The sequence below is a fragment of the Tachysurus fulvidraco genome, chromosome 23 (genome assembly GCF_022655615.1).
Source record: "Tachysurus fulvidraco isolate hzauxx_2018 chromosome 23, HZAU_PFXX_2.0, whole genome shotgun sequence".
In the NCBI taxonomy this organism is placed as follows: Eukaryota; Metazoa; Chordata; class Actinopteri; order Siluriformes; family Bagridae; genus Tachysurus; species Tachysurus fulvidraco.
Window position 1 is genome coordinate 11,881,799 of NC_062540.1, and position 25,485 is coordinate 11,907,283.

A 25,485-nucleotide genomic window follows, 5' to 3' on the forward strand; every position below is an offset into this window, starting at 1 on the left:
TACAGCAGACCTATTCAGTTTCTTCACAACCAATTATGGAAATCCAACACTAAATGTGATTTATTTAGGACAAATAGCGTCGTTAGATACTTCCTAAGGTGATCCAAAGGTTAAATGGAAACCTTTCTCAGATCCCTAAAGAGAAGCATCTAGACACCACATACACTGTCCAAAATTTGCCATATACAAAAGCCCAATAATCACAGATAGATGACCTAGTTCAAAATTAATACTAATTGTGATCAGCTGTTGCATGTCAAGCAGTACAGAAGCAAATAATTTTTCTGTTTATATGTTATATTTGGATTCAGATCTGCCAAATATAAGTAGCTTAACTATAGACTACAGCCTAACTATACACTAACTATAGATTATAGACTAACTATAGCCAAAAGTCAAGAAAGCAATTTAATAAAAAAATTTAAGTAATAACTAAAATAAGCCATACTATTCAGCAATCACCACTTGTGGGCAAATATGATGGGTAGCATTGAAGAACGTATGATGGTAAATACATCACTAGCATATAGTCAACTGTATGGATAGTCATGATCATAGAGGAGCTATCGTTTTATTTTGGGTTTTGTTATTTATTAGCCTAGTTTTTAGCCTGACAAGTGTGATATTATGAATGATTACAGTACGTCATTTTGGTTCCAGTGGCAGTCTGGACAGTTTGGAGGTGAACGCAAGTTGTGCGATGGAATATTGTGTGTGCCTGTGCAAAAAAGATTAATGGCTAAAGTGAAATGGCTAAAAAACATTGAATCTCTCCGGAATGATTATTAAAACATAAGCAGTTCTAAGCAGATTTCCTAGGGTATAGATTCTCTTACATGTTTCATTAAGGTCAATACTTTTCATTATTTAAAATGTTAAGTGGAGGGTAAATGATACTGAATGCAATCATTAAATGTGGTTTATTACAAGTAATGTCATAGAATTGAATAAATTCTTCGGTTAGAAAACAGTACATGTTTTCTCAAGAAAATCTAAATAGCGTAATAATACACAATATGGTTAAAAGTTTCCCACCCATATGTGGGCCTTAAACTCTTTGAATTAGACAGTTTGATTCCTGAGATTTCCAAGTAAATTGTCCATGCTCTCAGGGAGCATTCTCTCTACCCATATCAATCACAACAACTCAGACATGAGCGGATAGCACTGTGTTATACCACCTCCCTGATGTCCAGTGAAGACTTTTGCCATCTCTTGGTTTCTGTCATGTGATAGGGGAGAGACCTGATGGGTGGGAATCGACTAAATTAAAAGAAAAAATAAGGTTAACACCAACATGACAATAACCAACACTAATCTAACCTACTAATGCCCTAAGTATATTAAATTATTTAAAAGGCCTAAAGATTTTAAATAACATGGCTGGAGGCAGCACCTAATATAAACGGTGATAAATATAAATTTTGTAAATGTTTATTAGCTTCGGTATGATTTTGTAGGATCCTTTTCTTATTGTCTAATGCAGCAAGTGATTTAACTTGGAACTAGAAGCATGACAGGATTGTTATTCTGTATGTAAAGGGAACTGTTGTGCATTTCAGCAATTACATTCTAGCAATTTCAGCAATTACATTCTTTTCTTGTGATATAGTTGCAATTCTGCTTAAGGTTGATTACGCAGTTTTTATGGTGTGTAAGTGAATTATGCAGGGGATGTTGGAGATTTTAATGATATAAAATAAATCAATAGTCAAACCCACATTTTCTCTTTAGACTTTGATGTAAACAATGTAGATTAGTCACTCATGAATAAGGGAACTAGGAGGAAAAATCTATACTAAGTGACTTTACTAAGCTATCAAATGAATTGCTCTGATCAGTAACACTGTACTGTATATGGGAGCTTCCACTCATTAACACCATTACACTTTATCAGTGTGCCTTGCTTAGACATAGAGACAGATAAACATCTACTCAATATTCAGTATCTGACCACCACTGTGTCTTCTTTGAAATAGTTCAGACAAAAAGTGATAAGTGATGTACTACCAAGCCACACATCTTCTTAGTCTAGTGCTAACTCTATACTCACACAATGGATCAATACTATTGCTTTAGTAAAAGCCAAGCTTGTCTCAAACCAAATAAAACCTCCTTGGAGGCATGCAAGCAAAAAAAAGAAACTGCATGTGAGCAAAAAACAGCAATGAAGAAGCTTGTCAATCACAAAGACAGCCTGAATTCCTTAGAGCTTTTACACACCACCCCTTACAACTCTTTTGCATTGCTTTCAACTGGTGAAAACACTCACTCTCACTCATTTTCTACCGCTTTATCTGAACTACTTCGGGTCACGGGGAGCCTGTGCCTATCTCAGGCGTCATCGGGCATCAAGGCAGGATACACCCTGGACGGAGTGCCAACCCATCGCAGGGCACACACACACACACACTCTCATTCACTCACACACTATGGGCAATTTTCCAGAGATGCCAATTAACCTACCATGCATGTCTTTGGACCGGGGGAGTAAACCGGAGTAAACCGGAATACCCGGAGGAAACCCCCGAGGCACGGGGAGAACATGCAAACTCCGCACACACAAGGCGGAGGCGGGAATCGAACCCCGACCCTGGAGGTGTGAGGTGAACGTGCTACCCACTAAGCCACCGTGCCCCCACTGGTGAAAAAGTGTTTGCAAAAACAAAATTACAACCATCGGAGGAAAATTACACAACATTCCATCACCTGTGTGGCCTAGATAGTCCCACACAACACACACTGCATCCCAAAAAGCAATATGTCCACTTACTTAAAAACTGATTTTAACTTGCTCAAAAAATAAAATAAAAATAAATTCACACCACTATCTTCTAACTTCTTCCTTTGACTCTTTAGCACACTGCATACTGATCTAGCAGCTGCAAAGTCATACACTGCTTTAAATTCTGTTTTGTACCATATGTGAATGTTTACCAGGCGTTCTAGTGCTACACAGCAGGCTAAGAGCCTAAGTGTAGTTAATGAAATCTGTCAAAAACTCATTAAATACCTAAACATTTTTAGAGCAATGGATTACTTCGGCTATCTTGATAGTTCTGCTGAATGCATTTACGTTTATGTCAAAACTAAAAGCATTTACATTTTTAGAAGTCTGTGATGGAAACGCATTGGAAAGATTTTTCCCATCACTATAAAATATTGAACTGAACAGGTGTAGAGATTCATTTACAAATACTTAAATGAATTAATTAGTCATGAAAATATACTAAAAAGTTTCTGTGTTGCATACATTTTTTATAAATTCCCAACACCTTTCCTTAGACCTCTATGATATGTGATATTTGAGTAAATAAAAATAAAACAGGTTTTATTTATCTTCTCAGTAAAGTAGGTTTAGATTGTTTCCTGTGGATATATTAACAATGTAATATGTAGATTTACTTTACAATGTACTATATTTATTTATTTCTACTATATTTTTTATGTTCGGTAAAACTGCTTTGAGTTGTCCATTGTTAAAAGCACTATAAAAAAAATGTTTTTAAAAGCTGATACAAGAGGGGGTTAAATTGGTCCCTTTGTTCAAAAGAAAATGTTAGCTGTTTCTTATATATTTTTTCTGCAAGTTTGTAAAACTAAGAGAAAAAAGAAAAAGGAAATAGTGGATTTAAAAAATGAATTATTATCAAGCAAAGCTTGTATTGGATTTTATGTCATTCTCAGAGCTAGACAAATAAAACACAAAAACAACACTTCAGTGATCTTTTCCTGAAAAATCAAACTGTGAGATTTTTGAGTTGTCTGTACAGTAAGTCCTATATTAAGTTCCAACTTTCAATAACACTTGGCAGCCTTTAGGCTTGTCTGTTTCTTTAGGCTTGTCTGCATTTACTGCATCCAATTTCAATGCAATATACAGTACATATTAACACAAGATTTAGGTGACAAGGTCAAACAGTGACCTTCAGAAACATTGCTTCTAGTTGAGTCCCACATGCTTACTGATGGTGAAAATCAAGCATCTGTTTTGTTATTTTTCTTTCTGGATTAAAACAGCTGTTTCTCCATTGTATCATATCATAGCTAACAGTTCACTTCATCCACACATAATAGTCTTGTCCCAAGGAGGGCCGCTGCACTGTTTTACAGAACATTTCAAGAGCCCTTCTCTTCAAGCCTAACATCTTATTCTGCCTGATGTTCAGTTACACAAAAAATCTAAAGCAGCCCGGACTCATCTGTGTTATTTGCAAGCTGATGGGGATAAAAATGATCCTGCAACTAAATTCAGACTGCTTACACACTCCAACACAATCACAAAAACACTGGGCCCAAAAAGCGATCAGCATCTGTGGCTTAATGTCTGAAAGCTTTCTCAATCCCTGCTCACAGAGGGGTTCACACTAAATGATTCATCACAGACAAAATCAAATATGCTTGAAAATATCAGAGCCTTGATTATCCCTTACATACTGAGAAAGTCTCATCGCTGAACCATTCACACTTCATGACCAGCAACCAGGGGAGTGCACAGCAAGTAGTCTCTGAGCTTGGACAGGTAGTCATTTAGCTCCAGAATTAGTCAGTCACTGGGAAATTGGGGTTAAAATCGTGGAGCATGCACTAGGCTTAAGGAATTGTAGCAAAGATCCACCAGCCACTCAATAAGCCATTACACACACCTTTTATGTGGCTTGAAGGTCTGGCAGATCCAGCATACAATTAGGGAAAGGGTCAATGTTAATAAGAAGTTGGGAATCTACTCTTAAAATCATCAAGGTTTATCACTTTGCTTGTTTGAGCAACCAGGCCCTCCATTTTTACCCTGCAGGCTGTTTGTATAGAAGGTTTGAACATCAATTAAGAGCCATTCTAAATATAGGAACTGACATAACAGGCAGAGGATGAGTTCTCTAACTACAACAGCTGGGTTTCTATGGATATTTATGCATTCCTTTTCAGTTATTAAACTGAGAGTTTATGCTTGCTGTATGTGTTGCTGCCTAAAAAATATCCTTTACAGAGGCACATTATATGCTCAATGTTGTGAAGTCAAATCAAGAAGCTTTTATTGTCATTCCAACCATATACATGTGGTGCAGTACATAGTAAAATGAAACAACGTTCCTGAGGACCGGAAGTACACTACAAAGATCTGCATAGTACTATATAAACTGCATGTACTGTAAGTGTGTACAAACCAGCACACACTTGTCCCGAATCAAACGCACAGAATTGGCTGCAAGTGCAGTGACTTTAGTTACAAAACAAATCACAAAAATAGGCACAGCAGACAAATCCAAAATCCAGACCTAATGAACAGAGCATATACCTGAAAAACAAGGAACTGAAACCAAAGTGCATATAAAGCATGTAAACCAAGCCTACAGTACATAACTGAACACAGGTGAAAACAATGAAAAGCCCAGGCACTATGAATTTGGAAGTGCAGTTGGTTTCTGCATAGTGGCCATATTTGCTGGCTGTGATGAGATTCTGTGCTGTTACGTGATGTGACAAATTCTGTAACAAATAAAGTGCATGAGAGTAATTTTATATAAAAATATGTTGTAGATGAAAACACAACAAGCAGGAAAAAGGATGTAGGTGGTCCGTATAGCATCTGTTTTTGTGTTGTAGCAGCAGTCTAAAGAAAAATGTTAAAAAATATTCTGAATATTACAGGATTTCCTAAGCTGAATGCTTTTATTTTGCATGCAGCTCATTTAAACATTTTGAAACAATGTTCCCTGTTATGACTTGACAGTCTGGAAGCACGGAGGAGAATCTGACAGCTAGTTGTGTGTATTAGTTTATGTCCTATTACTATGGTACAATAACTATACAGAAACTACAGCAATTTTTGAGCAAGACACACTGAGCTAGTAAGGTTGTAGACGTTGTTAGGCAGAGGTTTACTGCTGAATTTTTACACTGGCTGCTTACTCAACATGATCTTTGCAGGCAGACAGTTAAGGCAAGGTTGTTTAAAATCTAACCTAAATACAGGCTGTTTAAAGGCTTTTATAAACTAACTAAAGTAACCTAAAGCGAGTATTGTAAATAATATCCTTTTTCAACATCATTTCGATAAAATACTGTATATTTAATTGTTTTTAATGTGTAGAGTATCAAGATATATTACTTACAGAAAAATTCAAAATTGAAAACAATTTTTTTTATCATTTATTTATCTTTTCCAGAATATAGCTCCAAAAAGTATTTTGACTGCCACAATTATATATGGAATGCTGAAGGTCTTTCAGGATGAAGCAATACATGAAATATACATTAGCTCTGAACTCTGCACAGATATTTCTCTTCTGCACTACACATGCTGTAGAGGCAACGCTGCACATCTTGTAGAACAAAGAACAAATATATATACTTTTTTTAATTATTAACTAATAAGTTATGATTATGAAATATTATACAATCCTGACTGATGTTTTAAACCCTCAATAATCAACTTTTTGACAATTGAATACTTGTAAGTAGTTACGTGGCAGTAGAATTATCCCAGCACATGTGTACATTCGGACCAACCTTGGGACCCTACACTGAAAAAAATGAATATGTGGTCAATCAGATTTAAGAAAAAAAATTCCATTTAGTTTACATAAAAATATTATATTTCTCAGCCAAATGTGATTTCAGTGCTTGCAGTAAACCTTAATTTAATCAAGTTTCTTACAAGTCTGGTTGGTATTAGGACAAATGACTCTTTCCCTCATCTCTAATTCCCATAAACAATAAAGTATAAAACTTAGTTGATCATTGTGCCTTTGCTCTGTTTTGTGTTCACTTGAAAGGCAACTGATGAGCCATTTAAACAGCATAAAACAGAGTGACAATAAAAATAGACGGTATTACGAGGTGAAATGTCATTTTGAGAAAGACTATACAGTATCAAAGAGACACAATATATTCATAGTAGTTGGATAGTTGGATGTGCTTCTGTGTGGAGGATGAGGGAGAAGGAGTGAGTTGAGAGAGGGAGAGAGAGAGAGAGAGAGAGAGAGAGAGAGAGAGAGAGAGAGAGAGAGAGAGAGAGAGAGAGAGAGAGAGAGTGACAAAAAGACACAAGCAATAAGACATTACCAAGTTAAGCAGCACATGTTTCATTACTAGTGTTTCATTACTGCCACAGCTTGAAAGGCAATTTGAAATAGGTCCTTGTTGTTTTCCAATCTTTGACAATTTTCCCTGGTGAAAGCAGGATAAAAGACTATGCTCTGTGTTATGTTTCACTGCAGTCGATGAGGAAAAAAGCAGCAAAGGAACATGACCCTGCCCCACCCTCTGTCAAATATATAAAGTTAAAGTAAAAATAAAGTAAACTGACAGCCACCAGTTTCCTAATCCAGCGTTTCTAAACCTTTTGTGACTTCTGACCCACTTATTTTACAGATTTGAGTAGACTCTCTTAAACACCAACTTTTATTTTCACAAATTCACCCCCTCTGATGACTGCAAATAATCATATTGTAATCTTTTAACTATAGGGAAATTAGGTACATAGTATATATATAATATATATATATATTAAACATTTTATTCTTGAAATTTCGACCCTCAGAACCTAAATCTAATATATTTTAAAATAGAATTTAAGAGATTTATTTTTATTTGAAAGATTCTATATAAAAATTATGTTGACATTACTTATCTGTACGTTGTTTTTAGCTTAGATTTTGTTAAATTCTCAAATCTGATTGGTCAGATGGTGACTATTGTTTCTATAACAGCAACTCTGACAGTAGTTTAGTCTGAAATTCAAAAAGTTTATATTAATAAGTTTCTTCATTAAGGTCGAAGGAGAATAATAAATGTTAATATGCACTATTATAGGAAAGTAATCAACTAACAAGTAATCAACAGCATGCACACATTTGTGCTTTATTCTTTAATTAAACCCATCATATTTAAGTTCAAGTCAATTCAGTGAAGAATTAAAAGTTAATTAAAATAAATAAAATAAAATAACTTGCATATATGTTAATCCTGCAATGTAACACTTTTTACCAGTACATTGGATTATCGGACATTTTCACTTATCGGACATTTTCAATCAGTATAAACAAATGAATTATTTTAAATCTGATATAAAATTGATCAGGACCATGTTGGCTGTCAGTGTAATATGTTTTTTTATACCTCTGTGCAGATAACCTTACAGAGAATGTTAGTGGTTAAAAATAACACCCTTGGGCATCTTAGAAATGATATACACTTTTAAGATATAAATATTTGTGTGGGGAAAAAATTAACTGTAAATGTAAGGGCTGTTTTGGAAGTCTTCTATAATTATATTGCTTCAAGTAGGTTAATTCATTGAAGAGTCCTGATGGTCTATCTAGCTATTAATCACCACTGCGGAGATGTTTAAGAAATTCTCTGCTGAACATGAGCACCTCAAAATAAGCAGAAATTCTATTTTTGGCCCCTGGTGAAGAGAGTTAATACATAATGAAAACATTTCTAGCTATATATCATGGACCCTTGGTGCATGGCTGATTAAAGGATGGTCCGATTCAGGATTTTCATAGCTTATTTTTATAAGCTTAAGTGTGAAAGCAGCAGCAGTGTGGAAAAGAATTATTCTACACTTTCACTGGCAAAAAGCAGCAGTTCTGTTGTCCTGCTGTTAACATGTGGACCATGGTGGAGTCATTGTTTTAATGCTGATTTGAACTGACAAACTGGATAAACTAAATGTTTGAGGGGTTATTTTTTGGTCATACTGCAAAAAAAGAGACTCAAATATTCAGCCCAAAAAAGGCAGTTTCAATAGTAAGAGGAGCAGCGGCTACATCAACTGCCTGCAGATAAAGAACAATGATAATATCTTTTGTACTGAGATCAGCTGCAATATTTCTGCATATGTGTGTGAGAAAAGCTGGCAGGTTTATGAATTGAATAGCCACACACCGCGAGATGTTTTTTATATACAAACGTCACAGTCACGGTACGGCAGAGCCCATCTCTGGCAGTACACTGCGTTACGCACAGCCAGTGGGTATATTTGGAAACACTCAGGCAACACTGCACAGCATGCTCTGATCAAATGGTTTATTCAGTATTTGTGTTTGTGTGCGTATGAGTAGGTGTACGAGTGTGTTTATGTGTGTGCTCATTTTTCCTTTGTTAGGCTGATCACACACAGTTTGGCTTGTGTAATGTGTAATGATCAGTGTATGTGTACAGATTCACTTGTACTCTACTTGCACTGATTCATTATATGTAGCTTGAATTTTTGTGTGTGTGCATTTGTATTGTTTTGGTTTTTCTTTTGTTTGTTTGAATTTTTTGTTCCAGATCTTATCTTGCTGCACTCATCATTGATTCTTTGAAAAGCTTTTTTTTCACAGACTGGCAAATTACAAAATGACAAATGGAAAAATGGTTTGTGGCTTTTATCCATTTTTCCTTTGGGGGTACACATGGGACTCTATTTTTACTCTCTCCCACTGAGGACATGTTGCACCTGTGAGTAGGGAATCTGCCTTTGGTAGGGGAATGAGAGGCCATTTTTGTGCTAAATGCAAGCTCATCAAAAGATGAGGAAAAAGAAGTGGTTAAATGTAAATGCATGCCAAAAATGCAAAAAATACATTCCTTGTTTAGTTTCTGGGAAAATAACTGGATGAAAATGTTTCAAGAGAAGCTAATACAGTACCAGGAAAGAGGATGACCTTTTCCGGAAACCAGGAAACCTTTTCAGCATATGATGCAATTACATTTTTTGGTGAGACGGTTAATGTGAAACATTAGTACAGTAATGCAATAAAATACATCCTGAAGTCAGTGAAGAAGAACAAGAGACGTGCTTGGAAACTGACATTAATCCAAATTAAAGAATCTGTTGGACATTTAAACTGTGGCTAAAATACATCAAACAAATAGTGCAGTCAGTACAAGATGAGAAAAGCATCAGCAGGTTACAAATATCAGATGGCAACTTTATTTCAAAATTACATTTATTCAGTTAAAGTACTGGCATTTAGATTACCTCAATTTTCTGAACTATCCATATCCATTACTACACTGTTCTTAAATATTAAGAAAACATACACACAGTGTAAAGGATAATCTGACCAAGTAGTCATCTGCTATACTTACAGCTCACATTACTTCATAATTACAGTTTTAAAAAATGTATTTCATGAGATCAATTTGAGGGCAATGTCTCAAATGTCTCAGATTAATGCACCGTCTCTCCCAATGCCCTTCATTTGAAAAAAATCTATTTCATTCAATTTAAAGGGATGCTATTATTAATAAGCAAATATTACCATACATTATCATATTTGCCTGTTTGATATTGGCCACAGATTGCATTCTGTAGTTTTTAGTAAATTTAATAAAACATACATTTCTGTGTGATATATTATATTCACATCAATATTGTTTCTATTGTATTGTATTATTGTTATTATTGTAGAAGAAAAAAACAGGCTTAAGTCCAATGTCAGAATCAGTCAGAAAGTCAGAGTTTATTTGACATACTGCATCTAACATCCAAATAACACTTAGGTTAATATATATACAGTAACTGTATATCTGAAGCCTATACACCTTAATGTGTGATTTTGGGTATTAAAGGGTCACTACACATCATATCTCAGTCCGTCCAGCATTTGCTGATTACAGAAATTAACAAAAAAATTATGCAAAATCTGCAATATTTGGAGAAGATTGCAATTTTTCAAAATAACCAGATTATTTACAGACTTGGGCCAAGATGGGCTGTGTGACATCATCACAACACACATTCAGCCAAAGCCCTCTTCAATTCACATTAGTATAGCTATCAAAAGGTAATTACTAACGAGTACTAGTAGAAATTTAGAAGTATTCTACAGTTGCAGTTTACCAATTCATGTAGATTTTCACAAAAGAAGCAAAAATAATCCAAAGGTGCACCGCAAACTTTGAAAAAGTGCAACAAAGTCGAGCATTTTTGGTTGTAACGATAATCAAATTTACGATACTTAAGATGTGACTCACACAAACAAATACAAAATACAAATTACACAAATCCTGATCATTCCCAGCAAATATATGCCAGTAATGTCTTGGGGTTTGAGTGTGAAAACTGTCTTTGTGTTTTGAGTGTGAAAACACTAATAGAGATTTATATGTCTCTATCTGAGACAAACTGACAGCCTTGGTAGCCACTGAGGGGGCATGATTGAGGTGACACTGAACATGGCCCCGGTCAGACAGCAGCATGTAAATTGGCACAATGGGAGATGGACTCAGAAGGAATAAGAGCTGCTGCATCGTCAGCCTCACTAATGACATGTCACAGAGCAACCAAAGAAAGAGAAAAAAAGAGAAAAAGATGGACAGAAACAATGACAGCTAGAGAGAGAGTGAGAAATCTGGGACCTGACATGAAGGGAGATGCACACATGCACACACCCACACATTTACGTTAAATTGGCAATGATGCATGAATGAGGCTAATCTCTGAGATAAAAACAGAAGCAATCCATCTTTTAGCTATGATTTTGGTTAAACTGGGAAAGGGACTAAGTGTGGATTTTCTTACTCACTATCTTGCCCGCTTTCACAAACTCTCTTCCACACAAACAAATCAAAACCCCCTCATGCATAAACATGCACATTCAGGGACACAGAACCATCTATGCTATATATAGCAGAACTCAAAACACAAAACTCAGCTCATATTATACATGCAATTATAACCATAATGAGCAAAATCTCAGCCTCAACATAGACTCTTTTCTTATATTAATCAGCTTAAAGCAGAGTGTCTGGGTGGTGGCAGAAAACAAGGTCTGATGAGAAAAAGGATCACGAATGGATGCTGTGTTTGTGCTTCTGCCTCTCCTGGCAATGGAGCTCTACTATTGTATCACAATAAGCAGTCTTCTGCCAGGTTTAGGTTGTGTGTTTGTGTGTGGATTTCTGGGCTGAGAGCAGGCTCTCGTGGTAATCAAGGAGTCTTTGGCTCAGTTATGGAGGTGTAAGGGTGCTTCACTGAATAGGGTTTAAAAGACCACGACATCACACTCAAAAAATGCCCCTCACTCTCTCTTAAACACACAGATACAAAATATCACACATATGCTCACACTCACACACACACACACACACACACACACACACACACACACACACACACACACACACACACACAGTAATATGACTGTAAAAGTGTTTGAGCAGAAGTTTTCTGAGACATGTACCAGCAGCCCACATATCCATCTCTGAACATTTTTGACCAGCCATATCACAAATGCATTACTGAGAAACGATAAGCTCCATCTCCACTCTGTTACTATAGTAGTCAATCTGCATATAGACACAAAAGGATGATCACTGTATAAGTATATTCAGACCAAGATCCTATCGAAGTGATACTATTGATGTACGATGTCTATGACTAACTGCTATAATGTTCAAATATGGTGTGGATGGGTTAAAAGTATGAATATTATTCAGGATTTGTAATGCCTATAAAAAAGGAAGGCGCTGATCTGTAGCTCTTTGGTTTTCATCGAGTTGTAGAGCCTGGCAAGCCGTGAGAATAAAAAATGTGAATTCAGCTTTGGCTGAGTGTTCTCTGGTGTGTTCATCACACAAGACAAAACCTAGCACTGAACAAGTGTAAGTCTCTTTAGACACATTGTTCAGATTAAAAAAAAAAGAGGCAAATAATGGAGGCAGATGGAGGCACATAATGGAGGCAGACAAACTGTAATGAATGATTCTGTGCTAAAGACTATGGCAGTGGTGTATGCAGAAGCATACTGTAGCTACAGGACTGTCACTGCCTCTATAAAAACTCCCACAAATCTTCTAAAAGGTAATGTACAATGCAATACCATTAACCACCTTAAATATGCCCCCCATGTACAGGTAACTAGCTTGTATGACTTTGCACAAGTTTATTTCTTAGTCACGCTTTTAAAAACTGTGGTAGATGGTGGAGATTAATACACTAGCTCAGAGCTCCATGATTTAACATTTCATGTAGGGAACCTTACACTAGCTTGCATAGTGTACCCAATTGTGCTATGACTGGTAATAGACAATGTCATTTTACTAAGTTCTTTTTTAATTGAAAATTTAAATAGGCAAAGTAAAGACCACTAAAGTTGCATAATTGCCTTCTGTAAAGCAGAACATAATGGTACTAGGTACTGTGTATCAATCCTACTGTATTGCATATCATGCATTAGATATACAGCAGCAAAGGCTTTACAGTATCTCTCAGGGATTCTCTCACACACTCTCATAAATAATTCATTAGCTTTTGCTCTGCAGGGTGAATTAGAATGATGCATGTTCACCTATATCACTGTGTAATATCCATGTAAACTGCATTAGCATAGACATTTGCCAGAGCTAAAGCTAGAACAAATTATCAGAGTGGGGGGAGCATTCGTCTTTCATCCGACAGACTTCAAGTTTCTCCAGCGGCCTACAAAATTACTGCTCTTGTCCAGAGGACTATAAGCCCCTGATCCTGTTAACAAACAACTGCATCTTTCCAAAGGACTCAAGAATAACTGGAATACAATGTCCTTTCTCCTGTCTGGAGAACTACAATTTACTGTATGTAGGACTATGTGGTCATGGTATCTTCCAGAAAACTTCCAGAGTTTCTACAATCCCCTACTCCTATCTTCACTGATTGACTGCTCATCAACTGCTGATCATGACCACTATGTTTCCTTACTTGAGTAACCATAAATGTTCCTCAACATGCCAATAAATTTTACATGCATATAAACAGGGCCACAAGATAGTGTATTTATTAGTAACAACAACACTCATAGACAGCAAAAATATCACTTCACGACATAACCTACCAGCATCATTAGTCTAAAAGAAATATTGATTGACACTATCAGGCAACCAGTGAGACGGTGAGTTTACCTGAACATTAATAAAGAAATAATAATTTCAAATAAAGGAAATTCATCATTATCCATACATTTCTTTAAAACCCAATGCCTCTTAAATTATGTGCATTACAGATGTTGTACATCCTCATCCACATCCATTTTTTGAGTGATCAGAAATATTGGAACAGTGTCTGCCAGGTGTTTCTTGTTGCCCAACTGTGCCTTATTGGATTTTGACCGAATGTCTATTCTTTTTTTGAGCCCTGGGTTTTGCCTGTGAAGAATGCATTTGTTCTTATAAATGGTAAACCAACATGAACACTGACCAATTTTCTGGACTGATTTTCTGTCTTTTCTCAGCTTCAAAATGACTTGCTTTTTCCCCTAGACAGCCCTCGGGGAGAAAAGCAAGCCATTTTGAAGCTGAGAAAAGAGGGAATTCTCAGTCTCTGCACTACCATTGGGCATAGCCAATACAACGATTTGGAGTGTCCTGAAAAAGCAAGAAATCATGGGTGTACAGGGTGTACATGAACAGGCCAGCGAAGAAAAAACTCAAAAAATAAAAGGAGTCACAATAAGATCAGCAACAACCTCCAAAAGGCAGGGCAATTGTGAAGCTATCACAATCTTTTTGAAAAAGACTTAGAGCAGATTTTTAGAAGCCATACCACACGATATAAATCGCTCATCAGCAGTAACAATAAGAAAACCAGATTGGAATTTGTAAAGAATTACAGAGATAAGTTTCAAAAGTTCTTGATGCAAGATTAACCTCTATCTGTGTGAAGGAAAGGCCAAAGTGTGGAAAAAAGCGTCTGCTCCTAACAATCCAAAATATATGATCTCATCAGTCAAGCATGGTGGAGGTAGTGTCATGGCTGTGGCTTGCATGACTGCCTCTGGAACAGGATCACTAATCTTTATTGATGATATAACTCATGATGGTCGCAGCTGAATGAATTCAGAAGTCTACAGAAAGATTACATTCTGCCCATTTACACAGAAATGCAACAAATCTAATTGGGAGAAATTTTATTATCCAGCAAGACAATGACCCAAAATACACAGTAAACACAACAAAGGAAAGCTACAATTCTCTTTTATCATCTCATATTCATCTTTTGACCCCAAAACCATAGGTCTGAGCAAAAACAATATAATCAGCCTTGTCATGTTTTTCTTGGAAGGGGATATAATATGAACATATATTTGAATAATTTTATAATACCTGCCATCCAAAGCAAACCAGAAAGAAACTTCAGTCTCGTAATCTTTGTTTATGTGAAGGCTACTGGAATGAAATTGGATTATTTTGTCATAAAACCAAAATAGAAAATTACCAAAAAATAACATTATTCTACTAAACCTATTACTAACATAAGCATGTCAACACAGCCTAAAAAGCTCTTAGGTTAAATTATGAATGTTCATCAAGCTGCACTCCATCATTTTGTGACTGCAAATCAACCTTCCAGATGATAATTTATTAATCTTGTAGAATATATTCAACATCTAATAAATATGGAACATTGAGAACTGGCTGTTTGTTCAATTACTCAGCAGATGATAAATGGAAATTTCTTTAAATGCCCTTTGATCTACATTGGAAAACATTAACACACTGACTTAACAGAGCTTAGCCCTGCCATCAGTGCAGAAAGGTACTGTACACCAACACTCTGAAAAGTCTTAGTCTTATGTGACTAATATTTCCCACCAAAATGAACTATTATGTAAGAATTGCTTCAATGTAAATTGTAAGATCCCTTGGGTGAAAAATGGAAAATGAACTGAAATGAAGAGAAAATGAACAACATTTGTGCAGGCTACACTATCTGACACTGTGTGTAATCATGCATTGTAATAGGACTATGTTGTCTGTTTAGTACGACACTAGAACACAGAGGTGTTAATTACCTGCAAGTAGCAAGCCTTTACCATGGAAACACACATTGCCATAGTAACAGAAATGAGAAAAATAACAGCAACCGCCAGTGTTTTGATGTTGAATGACTGGGAGATGGCACTGTCAGAAGTGCAAATGGAGCATGTGTGTGTTACTTTCTTTCAGAACGAGATGCCGCACAGGAGGGAAGAGGAATAAGAGAGGCGTGAGTGAATCAGTATGTGCGTGTGTGTTGGCTGCCCGCAGCATGCCCGTTGGACTGAGATTCACAGCTAAAGCTTGGCTTGCCTCCAGTTTGTTTAGTGTAAGCTGCAAATCCTAACCTGTCAGATTGGCAGTGCAGACCACAGTTACAGAGCTATAAAGCTGAAGCTACTAAATGTCCTAGAAAGAGCTGCAGGTCATGTGGAGAAGGAGATAGTGACATGGAGATAATGCCAGAAAGTAGAGGGCATACAAACCGGCATGAAAACAACAACAACAAAAAAAAATCAGAGGTAGTAAAGGTGTCATTGTAGTCCTTCTTCCACCCTCAACCACTTAACAGCCACTTTGAGCATGTGTGTGCAGTGCCAGTGAAAGCATTAAGTGAATCATTAATAAAGCTCTCTATTAAACAGCCTGTTGTTGTCTCCAGTTCAAAGACAGAGAAGAGTGAGAAAACAGAGGGTGTGGTAATGAAAACAGGTTAACAGGGCTGGTAATGCAATAATATAATTAGGCAGGTGCCGCAAAATGGTACAGTAATATAAAATACAGGATACAGATGAGCCAGGGTAAGATAAATGACTTCAAAATAGTGTGTATGTATGTTTTCCAAACCACTGATCTTTTGAAAAAATGACAAACTCCAGGCAGTGTTTTAAAAATAAATTATAAGACAATGCTGATGCTTCACACTTTTAAAACTGGACAAAATCAAAATTCAAAAGCAGATGAATCATGCTAAGTGAATGAGGCCACAGTGTCTCAGCTAGGTAAAACTTTTGTATTTTGGAACAAAAACAAAGATTTACAGTCTGGTCCAAAACTATTGTAACAAAACAAGACCAATTCATTTGTTTTTGTAATATACACAGAATGCTTTTTGAAATCAAAAGATGAATATGACTAACAGGCTACCATGCTGAGACCAAGCAGAAAACTGAAGAAAGAGATGACAAAGTATTTTGCATTTATCCAACAGATAATTATCATTCATTCATTCATTCATTCATTCATTCATTCATTCTTTTATTCATTTTCATAATCAGTGGTAGTCATGGTGCATCCAGAGACTATTCAAACATAAGGCAAATTAAATTTTATTTTTCTAATTTACATACCATCAAGTTTTTAGGAGTTGCACAAACTAGTAATCCAAGCTTATGAATTCATAATTCATGACTCACTCAATCATTCCTTCAACAGACAATTTTATCATGGCCAGTCCACCTACATGCATTTTTGGATAGTGAAAGAAACCAGACTACATGCAGGTAACATGCCAGCACGCAGAGTAACCAGGAACACTAGAGCTGTGAAGCAGCAGTATAATTCACTGCACCATGCTCACACATGCAATGCATAGAAAATTGATTTGGCAGCACAAGAGAAACCTATACAATATCAGGCAGATGGTTTTAATGTTATGGTTGATAGGTGTAAACTATACTGTTCCATTACCTCCACTCCAACATTATCTTATGTGTGGTCCAGATCTCCTGGGACATCATGTATGAATACACAGCTTGTGTATTAGAACTTACACATCCTTAGAGCACCCTCTGCAAAACTAGTGCTTTACAAATCTGACACCTTTAAGATTACAGTACCAAATATAATTTTACCTCTCAGCAGTCTTGGAATTAAGAAGACTTCCTTCATGAAATAAACTGCTTCTCCAGGTGACATGTGTTGGACAACTGTAAACAGTGGCCTCTTGGATTTTCAATGTAGTGTAACAGAGTATGAGGAATGACAGAGCTACACATGCTCTCTAGCATGCATGGGTGCCACAAGCCAAAGAAACAGTCAGACGGCAACAAGAGCAACAAAGAATTTAGTTTTAAACTCAGCAAGTGGAATTCAGGGACTTTTTACACTTTTGATTTTTGACTATTTACCTCAGAAAAATAGGCACATAATAATGTTTGGATTGAGCTCAATGGCAATGCAGCCCACATATTGCTAACTGCAAAAACTTTTTGGAGAACTTGTTTTAAATTATGCAGTAAAAGCAAAGTATTACTGTAATGAAATATTGCTGTGGCTCAAACTGATATGCAGAAGAGAAGTGGAATGAAGTGGAGTCTACTGAGCACTTCAATTATGGTCAGATGTCTATTATTTATTTAACTATTTATTTTCCCTGTTAAGTTTCTTATCACTATATTGCAATTGTCACGTTATTCCTTATATTTCCTTATATATTCTATTTTATTTTAGGTCTCTTTTTTTTTCTTTTTTTTTATAAACTGACTATTTTTTATAAAAGCTATTGTTCAACAAGGACATTTTCTTTCATACTGTGAACGATTGTGTATGTGACTAATAAAATTTTAATTTGATTTGATTTGATCCACATCTCAAAAAGCATATGCACTATCTGAAAATAAGTTTAAGTATTTTTTAAATAAAATTTAAATTCTTAAAAAAAAATAAACAAAATAAAAGTGTCAATGTTAATGTGTGTTAATAGTGTTAATAATCTTACTTGGAGCTTCCAACCTTAGATGAAATGACAGAATGACTTCAATATGTGTGAATGGAGAGGTGAAGCTGGCTGAAAATTAAACATCTCCATTAACAGCAGAGAAGGATTATGGAGCCACGTGTCTAGACACAAAGCAAAACATTAAGTCAAGATATTAAAAGATAAGATTTACTAATTAGCTCATGTACAGCAATACTACAGACTTGCACACACACACACACACACACACACACACACACACACACACACACACACACACACACACACACACACACACACACACACACACACACACACAGGTCACAAACACACACACACACACACACACACAGGTCCTCTTAATTGGTGAAGAAACCCCATTTAATTAAAAAAGCATGAAATGCACAATATAGAAAATGTTTGCACATGGCTGAAAGAGTGAGCAGGACTAAGAAAAATACAAGATAGGAAATGAGTATTCATATATTTCCCATTCTTGTGCATCCATTAAGCCAGCTACACATACTGATCAAATGTGATCAAGTGATGGGTCACAGAGTAACATCACAGTCCTTACATAACATCATGAATAAAAAGTTAAAGTTTTTAACAAGCTTTTTCATGTCAAACTATTAAAACTCGTGCATGGGCAAAGAAGGTGTAAGTGTCACATATCAAGATAAATTTGCATATAAGCAAACACATTCGCAAACTTTCCAGTTGTGGTTCTATGGAAACAGTGGGAAGGTACAGTAACAATCACCACAGCGTAAGAACCATGCCACTGAAACTTCATAGCATTTTAGAAATCACTGGAGAACAGAAAATGAATGCATAAATTGAACTGAAGGTGTAGGTTTTAGTAAGTGTGTACTGCAGCAAGAGGGTCAAGCCTGTCTTTCAGTCTCAGTTATGAGAATAGGGCCTCCTTTTGCTCTCAAAACAGCCTCAGATCTTCTTAGCATGTATTCTAAAAGATGTTGGAAACATTCCATTGAGAATTTGGTCCAAGTACACATCACAACATCACACAGTTCCTGCAGATTGTTCACAGCACTGTCATGCTGTGACTCTTCTGTTCTTCCACATCCAAAAGGTGGTCTGATGCACTCAGATCTGATGACTGGAGAGCCACTAAAGGACACTAAAGTGGCAGCTTGGTGGACCTGGGATTCAAAATCACAACCATCCAATTCGTAGTCCAACACCTTAACGAATGATAATCTCACGACATGGACCTCTGCTGTTGTAGCTCATCTATCTCAAGGTTCTATGTATGTCAAGATTCTGTATATTGAAGGCAGTGATGCCCTCATGTTTCCCAGACCTGAATCCAATTGAGAACCTCTGACATGTTATGTAGCCAAGTAGCAGCACAGACTATCCAAGAGCCGAATGTGCTGATCAAGGCCTGGGAAGAGATCCTTCAGGACACCATTCCCCATCTCACCAGGAGAAAGCCCAGATATTGCTTTACTTTGGTTTCTGGTGTGATTTTGTATGCTGTATAAATAAGGGACAGCAAAACTAAATGGCAAATTATTAATCAATACTACACATCATAAAATCACTACTCAGAGCACTTGTAGAAAGCACCTTTCACAGGATTCAGGAAGAATTTCTTTACAAGCACATTTTTTCTCTAGGGTGACATATTTTAAATCCACACAGCCAGACTTCATGAGTGATTCAATCAGAAAATTGCACTTATGAGGGACCTTCCTTGTTCTGACCTTGAGTCTGGAACATTATGTTAAATGTGATGATAAAATCAAACGCTCCAGTCTCATGGGGTGAAGACAGTGTCAGAGCATGAAAGACAAATCTTTTTTTTCCATTTCACCTTTTCTAAAGAGCACTGAGAATCACTTGGATACCCTCTATACTCACATTGCTTCCCTCTAAATCTCTATTGGAACAGCCTCTGTCTCTGTCTCTGTCTCTGGTAGTGTCTGACTTAGGCATGCCTTGAGCTCTGTGGTTATGCTGATGAACATTTAAAACTTGATTTGGGGTCAGATTTTACTCAAGTAACATAGCTTTAACAGCTCGCCTGTTGCCAAAACACCAACACCCACATCAGCTCATATAAAATCAATGATTCAGTTAACTATATTATGTTTTTCAGCAGAGACCTCCATAGCATACCTCCTAGTCATCCTTCATTTTATGCATTTATCAGTGTGAGAATGTTGTATCTACAGCGATGTCTGAGAGATTCTCCAAGGATGATAGTGCAGTAAAAAATTACCACTGTGTTCAACTCTAACTTCAGTAACATCTGTATGACACTTTCCAGGGTTGGATCAGGAATAAGGAGATGGGAGACATGCATGGGACTACTCTTCAACTATTTTTCCTTTGCTTTTCAACTAATAAATTTTGCATATGTGCATGCACGTGACTCTCTCTCCTAACTTTTTTACATGCAAAGCACATCTCTGGCCATTTTATCCTTGCTAACAGTCACTTAAACACAGAAAAAAAAATCTTCTTGCTTTCACAGAGATACAAGCTTTCAGAATTCAAAGCTTGACCCCAAATGCTATGTGTCCTTGTCTCAGCAAGATGGGCCCAGGCTATATCTTCCTGGAGATACCCATCTTATATAAACAAAAAGAATGGGCTTGGGCACAGTGCCTAAAGGGAGAGTGATAGTCAATGCAGAGCTTTCCTTTTCAGGCTGGAAAGCTAATTGGTGCAGTGGTGATAGCAGAGGACATGTAGCCACATGTGTAAGATTAGAACACATCATTTAGCTGGAAGAGGACACACTTTCACGCAATCTGGCCAATTCTTATGGTTCTGCCCCCCTCTTTGTTTTCTTAGACAATGTTGTGACAGTCTGATATACATTAGGGCAGCACAGGGTCAAATTTTCAGTCAGATCTCCTTGGAATCTCTTTTTGTTTGCATCAATCCTCCTATGTGACCACCCTGCAATAATAATAATGTTATAGTTCTGTGGTCTAAATAATTAATGCTGATGGATTAGAAGAACTATATAAAATAGTCAAATGGCTGTTTCTGGCTTTTTTTAAGTTCACTTGCATTTTGATCAGCTACATTTTTACTTGACATGCTTTTGTATCATATCTTTCACTTTCATCTGTAATAGTCCTATATACAATAGAGCAAACATGCATGGCATTTAGAGTGCCTAGTTTATAACTAGAAAAACAGCAAGTTTACTATTACAGGATGTGTCTCAGCATACCTCACTACATCTAACCATTGTCCAGGGTTCACAGAGACACAGATATGAACTAAACTGGAGAAATTGGGATTATGCAGTAGCAGATACACGAAAGAGGAATTTTCAGAGACGAAGAATATAATTATTGATAATGTCCATAATATGTACTAGTTTTTTTGCCCTTGTACATATTCTGTGATCCTTAAAAATTGACACTGAAGGTCTTTAGAAATACACATAAAACACACTACAACTGATTAATGATGTGTATCAGATCGATTATTATAAGGTTATTCTTTCTAATTATGGATTTAATTAACAATTTAATAAATACAAACAACTCATTACCTTCTGATTGAAACACATGCCACATGTGGCAATTTATCTGACTCTGAATTTATCTGTTCATTTATCAACACATTGTGTCCAGCTATTAACTATGAAGGTTTACATCTCTAGTATATATTTAAAACTACATTCAGAAGTAATTTCTAAATATTTTATATTTCCTGGCTCTGGCTTTAAATCATTGACACACAATAGGGTTTACCTGCAGTGCTACGTTAGGAATATGCAGCAGCATTTTAAAATTCAGACGGCCAGAATGATGGCATTTGATAATGCTGCCAAGAGAAACTTCCATTTTCAGGAACACTGCAGGCATGATATCATTAAGAAAACACACACACACAGACACACAGACACACACACACACACACACACACACACACACACACACACACACACACACACACACACACACACACACACACACACACACACACTGTTCTGGAAATTGAAGAAGAAGCCTTTATTTTTTGTCACATATACAGTTAATCTAAATATATAATAGTTATTACAAATTAATACTTATTACAAATGTTATGCTTTGTAATTTGTTATGCTAAAGTAATTTTATTGCATATTGCACAGGCCTTCTTTAACTTGATATTAATAAGAATGTTGTAAATACTACAATGTAAACATCAGAAGAAGCAGAATGCTTTAATACAATGAATAAGAGGGGGTCACTCTGGTAAAGCAAAAGCAAGACAGACTACTCATAAGAAAAGTAAGTGTGATCACTTGGAAAGGCTAGCTAATGGTAGTGGAGCTGATGGAGACCAAGTAATAAGCACTCTATCTCTCCCTTACACACGCCAAGAACTGACAACAGCAACAACAAGAGTGGAGGGAGTCATGGGTTGGCACAGCGACTCAGCCTGCTTCGTTCTAAAAATGTCTTTGGGTCAAACAGACACTCATGCACAAACACACACACACACACACACACACACACACACACACACACACACACACACACACACACACACACACACACACACACACACACACACACACCTGTTGCTAGGCAACAGCAATGCTCTCTTGTTCAAGAAGTGAGAGAGATAGAGATGTGGAACAGAGTGAAAAAAAAGAAAGGATGAGATTATACAGTGAGATGGGCAGAGTAATGAAGAGAGAGTAAATTGGATGTTGAGACCTGAGTCACGAGCACCAGGCATTCTGAACGGGTGTGCCAATCACAGCCTCTTCACCTGTCAGGGTATATGTGGGTCTGTCCATCAGAAACAATCCATAAATACTCACAATATTCTAAATGATACACTAGCTCTACAACTCATCATCATTATCCTGATTTCAGACAATACCTCCAACATCCTGTGCATTTGTTTCTGGACTAAATATTCAGAATCCTTGCACTAACCACAATACATAATTTTAGCTTTGTTTAGCTGCCTTGCCCTGCCTGGATGACCAGTGGCAACTTGTAATTTTCTTCTTCTTTTTTTGGCTTCAAAACTCTTCTGAATATGATTTTCTAAAATTCTAATTTAGGAAACAAGAATAAAAATAAAGCCCTTTTCTGCCTGCCTGGTACACAGATCAGAGCAACACTATCTTATTATAGAAACAGGTCTTATAGATACACTAAAGAGGAAAGTTCAATACATTTCAAAGAAATGCAAATATGATTATATCTTCAAAGCTTGACACTCCCTGTGATGATGAAATTTATGAGTGATACAAAAGGAGGGAGGGGTGTGTGTCTGGGGACAGAGGAAAAAAGACAGCAACAAGAGTTTGAGAAAACATCACAGGTCACAGAGGATCTCTTTGGGCAATGCTGCCTCGATAGAACAGCAGTCCAGATCACTGCATTTTTTTGAGCTACTACTCACGCAGCATAAACACACACATGAAGAAAAGCACTATCAGCTCTCTTCTCATGCATAAGCTCAGAGATGCCCATGACTAGTTAGTGTCACTATGATAGACACTGGAGAGAGAGTATGCCTTCCCTCCCACAAGCCAGGTTTGCTCACAATTACAGCAGATTCAATCAGATCCAATGTCCCAGGAGTCAGTCAATGTTGCATTAATCTTTATGTTTGTATCCCACCTCTTAATAGGACCTCATTACTGTTCTGCAGTATGTAATAGCACTAACACAATTCCAATAGTCCTCTGAAGAAGATGGTGGAGATATTGTAATGGGTTTGGACATGAAAAAAGTAATCAACAGTCTTTTTTAAATTAAAACAGAGAACACTAGTGAAGTAAAAGAAGCCTTTTAGCATACATTTCTTTGACAGTAAAGAGAGAAACACCATTCTTCTCACTCAGAGAACAGCAAGTACTATTTCCAAATTTGTTATTTCCCAACATAAAGAAAAACAATTAGACCGTAATGCTAGTTGGGAGGTCAAACAGCCACATTCACTGTTTTCTTTCTAGCATTTAGAATCTAAGCTAAATATGCCTAAATATATCCAACTAAATCTAATACATATGCAGTATTTATATATTATAGTAAATATAATACATCTGTAAGCTAGTCCAAAGGTAATCGCAACGATTTGGTCTCATAATGAATTGATTGTGGCTATAGCCTGAAAAAAAGGTTCTGATAATTCGTCACCATCATTCAACTTGGCAGTGTGGGCAACCATGGCTATCAGTCAGTTGCTATCTAGGAAAGCTCAGATTTGCTTTTACAAATGTGTAATAGGGAGGTAATTGGACACACATTTTCAAATGCTACTTAGTAGTGCTAATTCTATTTTCCTTAGTTTCCCTCAGTTTTCATAACTTGCCTAAAATCAGTCTAAAAGTCAAACCTGTCATATCAGCAAAATCTTTATTACAAAAACCATGGAATACCTGGTGCTAATAACATTTACACCCCCCTGCTGATGGCAGCAGATGATAATTCATACTGCTATAAATGCAATAGGAGCATACAGTATATGAGCTTGTCAGGTAACTGCTAGCTGCCTGCTCTGTAAAGAAAACCTGCTGTTCACATTCACACTTCCATTCTCTCTGCTCTCTTTTTTCATCCTTGACGCTGGAGCCAGAAAGCCATGCCAAAATACTGGTAAACAAAACAGACAGAGGTAGGAACAGGACCCTTTTAGAAGCCATGAAGTGACTGCAGTATTTTGCTGGTTTCCTGTTTGAGAGGTGTCTGTGCATTATTCCAAATTGAGGATTGATATAAAGAGACAGGAAAAGAAATCACCATAAACTATACAGCCATCCATCACTCTTTAGACTTTCATTAAAAAAACTCCTACATATTAACTCCAACAGGGACTCAGAGAGATCAAATGCATTGTGTAAGAGAATGACTAATGGGCTTTGATTAACTGAATAAATAAATTTAGTTCATTTAGTTCATGGTTTCTTTCAGTTTACAGTTGCTTGTCAAGCACATACCAGTGAAACTACACACAATTCATGGCTTCATTGTTTTCATATTAAGCTAAGACAAGACATCACCGGATGTATAGTGAAAAAGTATTTTGTCTCCAGTCCCTCAAAATAATATTGC

General features: G+C 36.6%; 1 protein-coding gene across 2 annotated transcripts in view; it reads right to left on the bottom strand.

Annotated features, from left to right (window-relative positions):
• LOC113658304 (kelch domain-containing protein 8B) overlaps positions 1–25,485 on the bottom strand; it is a 92,922-nt gene that overhangs the window by 53,632 nt on the left and 13,805 nt on the right. The gene's annotated exons all lie outside the window — the stretch shown is intronic.